Source organism: Eublepharis macularius, chromosome 9 (genome assembly GCF_028583425.1).
Source record: "Eublepharis macularius isolate TG4126 chromosome 9, MPM_Emac_v1.0, whole genome shotgun sequence".
Taxonomy (NCBI): Eukaryota; Metazoa; Chordata; class Lepidosauria; order Squamata; family Eublepharidae; genus Eublepharis; species Eublepharis macularius.
Genome location: NC_072798.1, coordinates 61,462,568 through 61,477,293, shown reverse-complemented (window position 1 = coordinate 61,477,293; position 14,726 = coordinate 61,462,568).

The window sequence follows — 14,726 nt, the reverse complement described above, 5'->3', positions numbered from 1 at the left end:
TAAGGCTCAGCCCACTTTGCAGAACAGTGAGAGAACAGGTTGGGCTGCAGCTGTGCTCGGCAAGGGAATGACAGCCAAGACTCACAGTGGTGTTGGGGATAGAGTGTTGTGAATTTCCTGCATTGTACAGGGGTTTGGACAAGATGACCCTGGAGATCCCTTCCAACTCTATGATTCTATGACTCTGAGGAGCCTTTTAGGTAGGTGCTGCTGCAGCCCTTTCAAATTCTTCCCATGTTCTATGAGGTGGCCTCAGACTTAAAAGGGCTAGCCTGGCCCAGCCCTGGAGCCCCCAGAGAGGCTGTAAATGGCCTAAATGTTGACTATGGTTACGGGGTGAGTTCTGACAGTTAAATTTATGCCCGGTTACAGACATTTTCCTATGAGCAGTAGACCTGTCTTCTGGCAGTCAACTTGCCCAACATTTATTTACAGCATCCTCAGCTGTTCTCCTCACTGAAAATTACGGCCCTTTAAAATTTAAGAGAAGTATACTGCGGAACATCTGGGGTACACGTTTGTCTCCTCTCTAGTTGCTCCTGCCTCCCTGCTTCAGGCAGCTTACAGCAGTGTCTCTCTTTATCAGCATCTGTGAGTCTCAAACTATACTTTTTGCACACAATGAGCCACCTATGTGTGGTGGCTTTCCCCAAGCTGTGTGGGGTCACTTCCCCCAAGCTTTGACTGATGTTTCAACAGAACCTTCAGTTTTTATATATAACTATGGCAGCAAGACTGTCATATGCACAAAACTGGAGGAGTCCAACACTGCCTGTAATGGAGGATTGGTTGTTTAATGTGCTGGAACTTGCAATGATGGCAAAACTTACTTCACTGCTTAGAAAGAAGACATTAAGTTCATTTGTTGACTTTTCCCAAACTCTATCCTGCCACTAACAAATTCGCAGCTCAAGCCAATTACACTGACCCATGCATGCAGTACAAAGTAGGCAAAAACACCTCTCCCTGACAACCAATAGAGAAAAAGGAGAAAAAATTCCTACCCGGCCCTGACAACGAATGGTCAGCTAAACCTGCACTGTTCCAGGGCTGGTGGGTGGGCCAAGCATGAGGGAACCACTGAAGGGGTGGAGGGAGGAGCCTTCTTTTAAAGCATTCAGCCCTGCCCCACTTCCTGAGTGCCCAGACAGCCCAAGGCGGGCCCTGCCACTTTCTTCTTTGGGGGCAGCCCCCGGCCCTAGCAGCTGGGTCTATCGGTCAGGAGGGCTGGATTAGTCCAAGGTCACTCAGTAAGCTTCCATGGCAGAGTGAGGATTCAAATCCAGATCTCCCAGCTCCTAGTCCAACAGTCTAACCATGCTAAAGAAGCATATACAGTAGTTAAGGAAAGGCTTTTATTACATGGCCTGGTTCCAGCCTCCTGAGGCCAAATCCATTACATTTTATATGCCCCTTTACATCTTTAATTACAGGAAATGGTTCACAGTTCTGAATGTAAAATGTGTAATATTTTAGTGGATGGAGAAAAAAATGAGGTAGGAAAATATTATCCTATTCAAGCACATAGGTTTAAATAAGTTTGAAAACAGATTTTTTTGGGGGGAGGGGTAGTAGTTTTTGCATTAAGATTTCAGCATTCAACTAGGGTACAAAGTGCTGTAGAACTCCATGGCCATGAAATGCTGTTGCAAGCACAGGGCTACAAAGCAATCGATAACACACAGAGGCAGTAATCAACATGCAGATTAATGAACAGGATTCTATCCACCAGGGAGCAGTGGAATAAAGACTAGTTGAGCATTTTAATTGCGGAGTTATTGCTAAATCTCAGTTCTGTATCAATCTCTATCCATTATGACTATTGATGTGTGGCAGACATTAACAGGAAAACAATAACATAATGATTCATATCTGCTTGGGTGCTAATGAACAGTGAGTGTCAAGAGGAATACAACTGTGATGATTGTCTTCGCAAAGCCTCCATCAAGGATCTAAAATAATATTGCCCATTTTCTCAAATTTCACACTACCCAAACCAAGATGAGTTTAAACAGAACAAATGGAATAGCAAGCCATCTTTATATTTTCTCGCTGTTTCCCAATTTCAGTGTCCTCTTGAATAACAGCTGAAGCTAATTCATTAATTCAATTAACTGAGGCAACCATAAAAATTCAATACTGAAAGGACCTCTTTGCTAAGGTGACTTAGCAGAGCTCTCTGTCAATGAGAGCTGTTCTCTCAAGTATGTGATATAGTTGAATATATATTATTTTCCTATAAATAGATGTGCATGTCAGGTAACTAGAGGGATTCTAATTCTTCCTAAGGCTCCAATGAGTCCTTGAGAGTTGTTTGCTAATATTACATCTAAACAGTTATACTGGACTCTTATATTCAAGAAATTCTCATTTTACTGATAGTTGTGTAGCTTGCCCAGTTTACTGTTTAACATTAAAAGGACCCACATCCCCTGCCCCGCCCCGCCCCACCCTGCCCCGCCCCCAACCCTCAGGCAAGGATTAGGATTGTTTTTGAACACACAAACATTTGCAGTTGTCTGGTACTGAGTCATACCAATGGCCTATGTAGGTCAACATTGTCTACTGTGATGAGCAACAACTTTTCATCATCTCTGGCTGAGGTCTTTCATATTACCTGTTATCGGATCCTTTTAACTGGTGATCTTTCAGTGGAAGTGGTGGGGACTGAACCTTGGATTTTCTGGATGCAAAGCAGATGTTCCGTCACTCAGCCATAGACCTATCCCAATCTTCCGGCAATTTTCTTGATAGGAACTGGTCCCTTATGTGTTTATGTTAGCCCCAATAGGAACAAATGACAAATATTATTTAGTTTTTCTCCTTACTGGAGCTAAAAACAGCTTGTATGTGTGATTTCTGTTAGGGGAACAGCAGAGGGGAAGGTAAAATCCATGCCCCATGCACCACTACCCTTACTCACATCTTCTCTGCATGCATATAAAGAACGCCCTTCCCCCTCTGCTGCAGCAGATTGGTCATGGTAGTGATGTAAAGAAAAAAGAATTTGCCCCAGCACCCCAAATAGGACCCAAAGTAATAAAGACAGATACTGATTATGTGAGTTCCACTAGTTTCTTTATTAACCTTCAAGTTTAACTACTGATCTCCATCAATGCTCATACCATAAGCTGAATCTTTTGAGAGCAGGCTGCACAAGGCATCCTCCTTGGGTGCCCACCTGGCAAGCCCACCCTGGCACCAAACCTGGCTGGTGGCTCCTGCCTGCCTTGTTTATCATAGCATGCACAGTTTTCTACACTGAGAGGTGCCCGGCTTCATCTGCCTCCCCTGACAGGCTGCGAGGCACCTACCAAGCTCAGGAGATGCCGCTCAGCACCCAGGACACTCCTTCACAGCACCACCCAACTGACCAGCATGTCATGGCCTGGTCTGGACACATACCCCCCCATCGCTGAGATGCCTCAGGGTGCTTGCCGATTAACCCTTCTTATCGTAGGCAACCCGCTCTATTTCTACAAACTAGTTGTGGCCAAACCAGTTTTTACCAGGATTATTTAAACTCCTATAACCACATACACCAAACAGGTGAAAAACAGGCCCCCTCTCTTACCAATCTGAGGGAAACCTCCAAAATTCCTGCTTGGTCGCAATTGGAAACCAGCTATTCCCATGATATATTCAGGGAGGGTGGGTGGGTCTATCTCTGTACTGAATGGAGGCTGAGGGAGAGGGAAGCTCACTATATCCCTTGCTGCCCCATCTGGATTGGCTGAGCCACCTACCTCAGCTCCTACCCATCACACTTTGTGCTATATTCAGATTATGTGGGCTTGGGCAAAACTGGTCTATCGCTGAATGAGATTAACTTCACATTTCAGAGACCCACATAATGTGTAATTCAGCCTTCAGTGAAAGCTCCTCTTTTTTACTTTTTAAACTTTCCATTAATGACTGTCTCCTTTCTAACTAGTGTGAGCCTCAGGATTCCAGAGTTCCCCTTTAATGACAGAAACATACCAATTGTTTCCTTTGTGCTGAAAATGTGGTCTGAGGTCCAAACTACATGGAAAGTTTAGGTCTCTGTGACTGGATTCCCTGTGTTTAATTTAGCTTTAAAAAGTAGCAAAGGTATGTGTAGGGGTTGATATGAATTAGGACCACAGTGTTGGGGAAGGGTTTTTGTGCTACTTATGTACTTAACACTACTCTTACCTCTGTAGGGGAAAAAAAGACACAATGTTAAATGCTTAGAAGATCACTTTGCACTCAGGTAGACAACACCATATAAATGCATTGACAAGGTGAGCATCCATTATCTGTAAGACTTCTGGTGGCTCGCATGTTATGAAATAGGATTTCACATAACAGTTGCTCTTCCATGTGTGCACTGGCCTGTTATTTCCTTGATGTTGAAAGTCTCCCAAGGTCTCTGGTTTTATTTCCTCCTCTATTTGAAGTCAGATGTCTAGGTTTGGACATAAGTAGAAATTTCTCAGGACCATTCAGAGATTCCTTTGACCTTCTTCTCATCACTTGTGTCCTGGTATCTATCCGCAGGGCAACATACCATCCTGTTCCCTTTATTTGGGTCACAGATGGTCCCAGCCACATTCTTCACTTTCTCACAGAAGAATATCCACTCAATATATTAGAGCAGATGCTTAGTAACTTTTTCTTTTGGCATTTACACCATCCTCTGGTCTAATTAATCCTGACATTGTGACCGTCATAATATGAACTGTATCGAAAGAGCAAAATAACAGATTGTCTTTTTGACAGGAAATATGTTTATTTCTCCATTTAGTGATTCTCAACTTTTCTTGTCTTCAGCTCTCATATTCCTTGGAACACAAAATGGGAACAATTGCAAAGCTAAGCCTCTAAACGGACACAGCAGAGCTAACTTATATTCAACCGGAAGGAGGGAGCTAGATTTAAGAGCTGCCAACATACCTGCAAGCCTCGGGTTTGATCTAAGATGGTGCACTGGAATTCTAATTTGTTGCCGCAACAATATTCCAGGACATGAACAATTTTTTGCTGCCTGTTAATAATATATGTGGCAGCTCTATATATTTTATATTTAAAGCTGTCTTAAAAGCTACATCTTTACAGATAATAACTTGCCTAAAATCTTGAATTATTTATTCTTATTTTAAGCACATAATCAACTGTATTTTGATAAGGTAAGGTACCAAATAACAGCTATTAATAATATACTTCTGTGTCTTGAGAATGGAGTGCTTGAATATATAGTTTTTTATCACACAGAGGACTCAATGTAACATCATGACAACCGGACAAACAAGACATTTCTCTCTGAAACATATTGTTGTAAAGTCACAAATAGATATAAAATGTATAATATTTCTCACACATACACATGTTTCTATATACAGGAATAAATCAAAACAAAAAAGTTGGTTCTTTGCCATTCTTTATAAAAAAAACTAATTTTGTCTGAGAGAAACTCAACAAATCAGAAATAATAGTTTTTCTTTCTTTACCTCCAGTTTTTCTTCACCCAGCACAATTCAGCAAATTTGCCTCAACATTTGATAAATGATTAAACATTTTCATCCAAAAGCAAAGTACCTGAAACTTGCACTGAAAGTAAGCACTATCATTTATAACAAAAAGTTAATCCAGGAGAAGCAGCTGGATTTCCTCAAAGGAGAGCCAGTGACTTGACTGAGACATTGAGCCCACAGTTTGCTTTCCTCTGAGTCTCTGCCAGACTCAAAAATGCACATGCAGACTTCAGCTGGATTGCCTCCTCCCTGACCCGATGGTCAGAGGCGCTTTCTAACCATTATTGACCAAGGATTATTAAGAAACATTACCATTCTTTTTGGCATGGGCTGTGGTTTTCCCCAGGTGTCATATTTTTTGCTAAGCCAAGAGGATAGACCTGTTCATAATAACTGGACTCCAACTTAAATCTGTATTGTTTCCTTTGCTGTTGCCTTCTCCATATACCACTCAGATAATGTTAATAGGTTCTGGTTATATGAACGGTTCCTACAATGTTGGTTATATGAATGGTTCCACACCAATGATGTTGCTTCTCCTAGAAACAGTGTCAATGCAATGAAGAAAGGAAATTTATTTTTAGAATTCTGATGTTATCAGAGCACAGTAAATGGGACATGCATTAAAGCAGATCCCATACTATGAATGCAACATCACAAGTGGCCTTTGGATGCTAATTATGATCAAACAACTATCCCTCTGAAATGCCACCATGCACTGTTATTGGAAGTATCTGAAAGTCACAAGAGGAAGGACAGAATGATTGTGTCACTACACATGTAAAAACATGTGTCAATAGTACTTTTCAGTTGTTCATTCACATGCGGAATGAACACAAGATGAGTGGAATTACAAATACTGCCCCTACCCCAGATCCCATTCCCCATATGTTCATTAGCATTCAAATTGTACATTCATAGGATCTGTATGTATGATCCTGCACTTTGCAAAAAAAAAAAGCAGGGTTTGAGAAAAGCGTACATACAACTTGCAGATTTTGTGCACAGAACTGGTAAATGTACGGAGGGTGTGGTAGAGATAGGAGGTGCTACCTTGCTCCCACCCCACATATCCATTCTGTGGGAAATGTGACAGTCCAAAGAATCCAAAGAATGGCAATTCAAAAGAAACAATTGCAGTGCCAGTTTTAGGATCACAGCTTATAGGAATCCATTTCCACTGATTCTGACTCATCCTGCATATCCTCCCTATTATCAGTCACCATTGGGCTTTCTATATAAATTCTCTCAGCTTTTTTACTATTGTCTAATTGCTGAACCTTCAATGTCATTTTGTTGTATGACGTCTGAAGGCACTTTCCCTGTGACCTTCATGACTCTGATCACTAGACATGTGTGAAACTCACATGAGAAATTCCATGTCAGTTTTTGTTTTGCTGATCTAAACATTGGCTGCATTCAGATGCCACAACAAACTTCTCTTTGTGGTGGCTGTCAAGAAGACCCAGGATTGCTTTTTGCCACTTCTTGGCCAAAGTATGATAAAGCAAGCCTGTCTGGCTTGTCCCAAAGGAAGGATCCTGGAAAATTCAGTGAAAGTAGATAGAAGCAGTTCCCATGGAGTTATGGTTGGACATACCTTGCACAGCACAGGCCCAAGTGTGATCATCTGGGTACCAAGACCACATGGCTGGAAGGAGGATTGTCCCCTGCATTCCGTCTCATTAAGCTTCTCAGAACATAGTTCAGGATAATTGCTCTGATGTGTGATATGACTCAGCTGCAGAGGGCCACGATCATGTGTCCTAACAAGGCCCTGATTGGGTCTTTAAGTCTGCCCTTGTTGCTAGTCATTTTTATATGAATAAAAATGGAGTTTCAGTATGGAACTAGCATTCTGGGACCAGCATTTGGACATTGTGCTTTTGAACCAGCATTTGGATGTTTGGAGCTTTATTGCTGACTGCAGCATAATTTTTTCAAGGTAACATCCTGTTTAGTGGCAGAAGGTTTAGGATTGTTAGTAATTAGCCTTAATTATTTTATCTGTCCTTATCTGCACACTTTCTAAATATGTAATCTTTTTTGTACAATTTTAATATACTATTTATTATTTTCTCTTGTATGGCTAGCTGCCATATAATTGTTTTGTTGAAACTCAGCAGGCAAGTGGTCTAACTTGCAGGGCTGACTTTGAAGTTAACACTCAATACAGCTGAAGACTTTATTTCCTTGGTCTCTCGGGTTAGAGTTAGCCAGAGGAAATTGATGGCAGCTCTCTTCTCTGGAGTGAAGTGGCATCCTGATCTTCAGAGTGGTTTTGTTATGCCACTGCAGAACACAAGACAGGCTACCCAGTGGTGACAGTGGCTTGTGGGGCAACCATTCTCCTTCTTCTGTCTCTCCTTGTATATGGAGCATCATTAAAAACTTTGGAAAGCCTTTGACCAAAATCCAATTTGCCACAGTCTCCTAATGCAGTGCCTGGGCAAACTGTGTTGTTTAGAATCCCACTTTGTGGGGAGGAAATGAACACCAATTAGACCAGATGCCTGCCCTCAGACATCACAACAAATTGAGGATTGATTGAAAGCTTCTTAAGCAAGCCACTTTTCAGTTATGTTCTGAATATAAATGGAGGAGGGAAGAAACATGCAAACATGGCAAAGAAGTAATATTTATTGCCATACAGAGGCTTGTCATGATGTCTGAATATGGCATAATGCATAGAGATTACGCATCTCAAGCCACTGTATCTGTCTTCTCCTTTCTTACTCACACAGTCCCTTTGAATCAACACCATTTGTGCTCTTGAATCATTAAGATATCTCCAAATGATGGTGTCCAAGCCATACCTGTTTCTAACAAAGAGGTCTCTGGTTGACAAAAATCTTTATATTTGTTAATTTTTTAAAGTACACAGTTGTGAGAGATTGCACTTTTTAAAAGCTTAGAAGTGCTGTACATACAGTTGAAGGACTTGAAGAGTTAAGTCTTCACAGAAAAAGAGAGTCTTGAGTGACAAGCTACTCCAAGGTATCTGATTGGGTAGCATGAGCTGAACAGAGAAAGACTTTGGAAGTGGATGCTGGGGAGAAAAAAGTTTGATTTCAGCCCTAGCTGAGAGGAGTCGTGTAATGACAGTTTGGAGATTCATCCCTGACTAAGAGCACTTTAACACAGACAAGAGAACTTGGCAAGGAATTTTGGGAAGTAGGTGAAGACTCCCATTTGAGCCAAAGAAAGGGATAGATCTAGTAAGAGGAGAGTTTCCCTACCCAAACAGGGAGTTAGCTCTGAACAGTGAAGAGATCTGTGGTCTGGTATGGTTAGAAACTTAAGAATCAGTTTAAAACTTGGGACAAATACTGGTGTTTCAAGAGAAGAGGTTTAGGTACTAATAAGAGGGTACTAGCCTTTTGGAAACTATAAACAGTAAGCAAAATCTCAAAGGAAGTGTACTAGAGTGTTTGAGAAAACACTGGAACAAAAGCCTCTTAACATAAAGGTTTAAGTAACTGTGAAGAACTTAAGAAACTCTCCTTAATCTGAAACATTAAACCTTAAGTCAGTGCATGTACTGATTTTACCTCAGAGTTATCTATACTGAGTTACCTCAGAAATTTTTAACCCCTGATTTTACCTGACCTTTCTCTTCTATGTTAAATAAAATATTTTTAAACAAAAAATTAAAAATGTCTCTAGTGCCATTTAAGTTGTTTAAGTCATAACAGTATCAATTGTTGCCATTTCTACAAAGGACTAAAATAGCACTCATTTGGAATTGCTTCCAATTGTTTTCCTAGAGGGTATTTTAAAATATCAGGGATGGATATTACAATAAGCATATATTTGAGAAAAGCCCTAAAGAAAGATAGCTAGTAAGAAATATAACAACAAAAATAAAAGGATCTTTGACTTTGGAGAGAATGGCTTCCCACCAATTCAGTTTAAGATACAATTTTAAGACTTAAAAACCACCAGCATTTTAGGACCAAAAGTTGCCTTGCTTCTATTTTTGCATCAAATTGGCTGTGTTCGAATTTCCTGCAGGAATCCATTTGTCTGCGCACATCTTGCACGTCCTGATCATTGTTGCACACTGGAATCTCAGCAGGTAGAAAGAGATGTGCTAGATGCTCCCATACAATGTCTTTTCTTCCCAGATGCAAATTCTGTCTGGAGAACAGTTGCAAATATCCCCAAAGGGAAGCTGCACTTCTTTTAGTGGAAAGAAGGCTTGCAAATGTTAAGCTTCCCACAGCATCTGCTAGTGCTGAACATAATTTTTCTGAAGTAATCCCAGTCATTTCACATTGTGGCTATTTGCATGCACAGGCTGTCATTTCTCAGTACATACGACTGCATAGGCTACTCAGCCTGCATGCTTGGCTACACAAGCCTGTGCTTCATTCACAACTGTTTCTGTCTACCTTATGCCAAACGGAGACCATGAGACAGCTGCTCCAATAGGAGTGTTCACTGTTATCACAATATAGAGAGACAGTTGCTTGTACTGAGACTTTTTTTTGTTTGTTGTTTGATTTTGTTCTTGCTTGGGGGCATCTATGGTCTCTGCGCATGAGGCGCTATTAATGAAACTGCTGTTCCAAAGAAATCAATAGTCTACCCCAAGCAAACAGACATTTCCCAGTCAGGATTTATACACACTGACATACACCACCCAGGTATTTGAATTTCAGCCTTTCTGTGAATGTGAAGAGGAATAGAATTGTTATAAACATTTGTATTCTTTTGATCAGCCTGGCCACTCTGCATGTGGCCATGTCCAAAATTCCAGGAAATCAAAGAGAAACTTTCATTTGAGGTCTAGGATCAGGCCAGTGGGCAATATCTGAAGAAGCAAACCACACTCTGGCTATTTGTTTCAAATAGTTTCTAGCCTTCTGGCAACATGATGCTTCCGATGGCAATTCAGTGCAACAGTTTGTTACAATCCTTTTAAAGGCTTTTCTGAGGCCAACAATGACTTCAGGTGCACTGTGTTTGAAATGTTAATTGTAGAGAACCACAGATTAATTTATAGCAATAAATAAATGTCATTTGTTTCAAAGTGTTTTGTGCCCCCTCCCTTCTTAATTGCCTTTGCAAATATTAATTGCCCTCTTGAGAAAAGCAGCTTAGAGCAGTGAGCAGTGAAGTTTGTTTTTGCTCTCTACTAAACCACAATGTACACAACACAGAAAAGTGGAAATGGAATCAGTAAGAAAACACAATTTTGGATTTGTTTTTCTTCTTCAGCATGGCTGCTGGAAATCACACTGGCTCTGCAGGCTTGTTTTATCAAACCCTCCAAGATGCAGCTCTTTGTATCCACACTAGACTTTGTTCAGGTGTTCCTTTTAGCTAGCATTGCTGGCTCACATTCAAAGGGATTGGCTAGTGATTAAATTAAAATGGAAAAGGAATGGAGAGACTGAAAAGGAAACTAGAATTATGGAAGAAAAATATTATTGTGTACTTTGTGCTACTGAGTAGTAAGATGTCCCACGAGCAGAACTATGGGATTTTATTTCATTTGGATGAGAGAGCATTGGAGACTTATGATGCCTTTTAGATACTTGCTTTAGTTAAAGATATATAAGCAGACCATATGGGAAACAAATAAGCACCCCATAAGTTGACACTACATTTATGAATCCTGTATTGTGCCCTCAAAAATAGTAGATACATCTTACAGATGTTTCAGTTTCAACTAAAGCTCTCCTTGCATGATTCTCTCCTAATTCAGACTGCAAATCCACCCCAAATTATCCCTCTCCCCACTCTCTCTGTGCCCCTTCCCCTTAGTTGTTCCATAATTTCCTTAGTTGTACCATAGTTTCCAAGGTTTGATGTGCAGCATATTTTAAGTTCTGGAGAGAGATCCCCAAATATGAGGAAGATGTGTTAGGAGCGTCCATTGATTAAACATTCCTGGATGATTAACAAGTCATAAGCACAACAGTGGATGGTTTTTGTTGTAACTATATATTCGGAATGGAAAAAGAGGCGCAAGGCTCAAGCCCAGTTATTGTAATGGGTGTACATAAGTGTTATCATTGTCATAAGGAGCAAAGTCACGATAAATTCCAAAGGAAGACTCTACTTCAGATGAAACTCTTAAAGGTTTGTAGTTCACTATTTAAAACTCATTGGTTAAATATAATATTTCATGACTTCTTTGACCAGCAGGTTAACTACCAATCCTAATCTTGGAGTAACTTTATGGCCTTAAATCCGTCCAGTTGCAATGATAAATCATAGGTAGCTGCGTATGGGGAACTCTGGGCAGGTCTTGAACCTCAGCTCAATAAAACTGGGGGGGAGGGGGGAGGACCATATAAGGAAGGACACAGACAAGACTGAGACTGACATGTAATCAATCAACAGTATAGCCAATTAGGAGTTACAAAGTCAGCCTTCTGCTGGAAATTGCACTCACCTTGAAAGAGTAGGTTGGTTTGCAGCTCGGTCGTGCTGTTAGATCTACGCCTATAGATGAAGGCTAAAGTCTTTTCTGGGGCATGCAGTGCCTTTCATCAGCTTTGTTTGATATACCCACTTTGGCTTTTCCTTGAGAATTATGAGTTATCCACATTTTTTCATGCTTTCATCATATCTAGGTGACTTTGCTGTAATGCACTGTATGTATGGCTGCCTTTTGAGACTTAAAATGCTGCAGAATGTATCAGTGAGGCTATTGTCTGGTGTGAGTTATACAGAACATATCCTTCCAATTCTGAAAGAACTTTATTGGTGCTCAATTTGGGGGCACAATTCAAACTATTGACTTGCATCTTTAAAGCTGCAATGGCCTGAGATAAGAATATTTGGAAGGACTGCCTTCTTCTGTGTGGCCTTGCCTGCCCATTAAAATAAGTATCTGCTGTTTGTGTGCCTACCTAATAAAATGAGATGGACAGCAACCAAATACAGATCCTTTTTCAGTGGTGGTGACTTATAGTGCTACCCTAAACAGTGTTATATCTGTCAAAGTCCATTGACATCAATGGGCTTAGAAGCGTGTAAAGCATTAGGAGGACACAATTAATTACAGAGTGCCTTTGGCTCCTATTTTAAGTTTGGAGCACCTGGAAACCTTTTTTATTTGCCCAAGCATTTGTTCATTATGTAGTGCTGTTGTGTTTACTGTTTGCTCTTGGTTTCTGGATACTTCCATTGAGGCCTGCTGGATTTGTTCCAATGGATGGTCGTTTCTTCATACTATTTTTATTTATTTCATCAGCAAAGCTTAAATGGTTTTAAATGTTCTTTTATTATTCTCTTTTGCATTATTTTCAAATTTCTCTTTGATCAAAATGAGAAGCAGGCTCCAAATCCCTGAAAAATGGAAAAGAAACAGATTAGTGGATTTCAGGGAGAAATTGGGTAAAAAAGAATTAAGTGAATTTCTCTTAAAAATGCCAATTACTGGTGTCATGTGAGGCTGCGCTCCTGCTGTCAAGGTTTTTTTTTATTGTTCTTGAAGTATTTTGTATACTCACCTTCTTTTACCCATCTTCTTTTAGGCCTGCTCTAAGACTAGGAACCACACAAACCAGGTGCAGGGAAAGACCCCAGACTCAGATTTATTTATTTATTTATTTAATTTTATTTACGTCATTTATAGTCTGCCTTTCAGCGGATTACACAGTATGAGGTTAATACAATCAGTATCAAGTACATTTCAATAAAATACCATAAGGTAAATTGATACAAGTTTAAAAGACATAGCATTAGCAAGGACCCAAGACAGAGCAGAAAAAATACTGGAGCAAAACATAATCAATTCTAGGAGTAACATTAGACAACATGGAGCGCTGGTTGTACATAGAAATACATATTTAAAGCAGCAGATAATATATAAGGCAAAAATAGTGATGAAGTCTATGATCCCCAACTCATTAGTGAAGCATCTGAGACCCCATCCCTACAATACAGCCCTCCCATTTAATATGGAAGTGTATATAGCCAGACTTCGCCATGAGGAACCAATAGGCTTCCTCTCATCATCATCATCATCATCATCATCATCATCATCATCATCATCATCATCATCATCATCATCATCATCATCATCACAATATAAAACATGTAGCACAATACCACCAGATTCAATTTATGCTAGGCTGTGTTACCAAGGAGACAAGAAGGGATATGTGTTTGTGGCCTTCACTTGCGTACCTCCTGATCTAGATTGTAGAATCTGTGTATGCCCTCAAATATTTGGAAACAGTATTGAAGCAAACAAAGAGATGGCAATTCTAATTCCACTAAGATTTTGTATTGTTTCCCACATAGAATAGTAACTAGAGCAACAAACTGGAGTGACTGAGTGACTGTATGTGCTGCCTTCTTGTAAGCAAACCTCTGCTTCCATTGCCAATACCAGAGGTTTGTTCCTGAGATAACCTGTGTCGGGATGGTATGATTCCCTTCAGGTTTGTCACTGCAAGTCCCAGTATCATCCTGAAGCTGGTCACCTATTTTTTATCCCTTAGTTTCATTTTCTGATGAGTTGTGCTTCCACAGATAGTCATAGCTTCCAATGCACGAACAAGGGGTTCTATGGGGATTGTGGGGCCAGGATGCTCCGATGTCTTCATGTTTAACACTGCAACTCCCATCCTGAAGCTCAGGGCCAATTTTGAGGCTCCTAGCTTTATTTTTGGGTGGTTTATGCTTGTCACAGGCATTCTTAGTTTCCATTGTAAATAGCATCAGGGGGCTTCTGTAGATAACCTGGGCCAGAATATCTTCATTCCCTGTCTTTTTGACACTATCACTCCCCTCATCATCCTGAGCTTGGGGGCCAATTTTCAAACGCCTAGCTTTCTGTTCTGATAAGTCATACCTTCCAGAGAGAACAGTGACTTCTGATGCACAAAGCATGGGTCGGGTGGTGATTTCTGGCTATTATCTGAGCCACGATGTCCCAATTCCCTTTGTGTTTGGTACTGCAACTCTCATGACCGTTCTGAAGCCAGTAGCCAATTTTGAGATTTCTAGCTTCATTTTTTTGAGAAGCTATGCATGCCACCGACTGACCAACCGACAGACAGACTGAATTTGTTGCTAACATTTTTTTGGTTTTTTTTTTCTTTTGCGGTCTCTCTTGAATAGAAAGAGAAGATCTCTCCACTTGGGTTTGAACTACTTAATGGAATAAATGTTTTCTTGTCTGTTCCGTGTAGCATTTCCTACCTTGAAAAATTCTGTAACATACTCAGGTGTACAGACTTTTTAGCAACAGGTCACTAAAAGTAG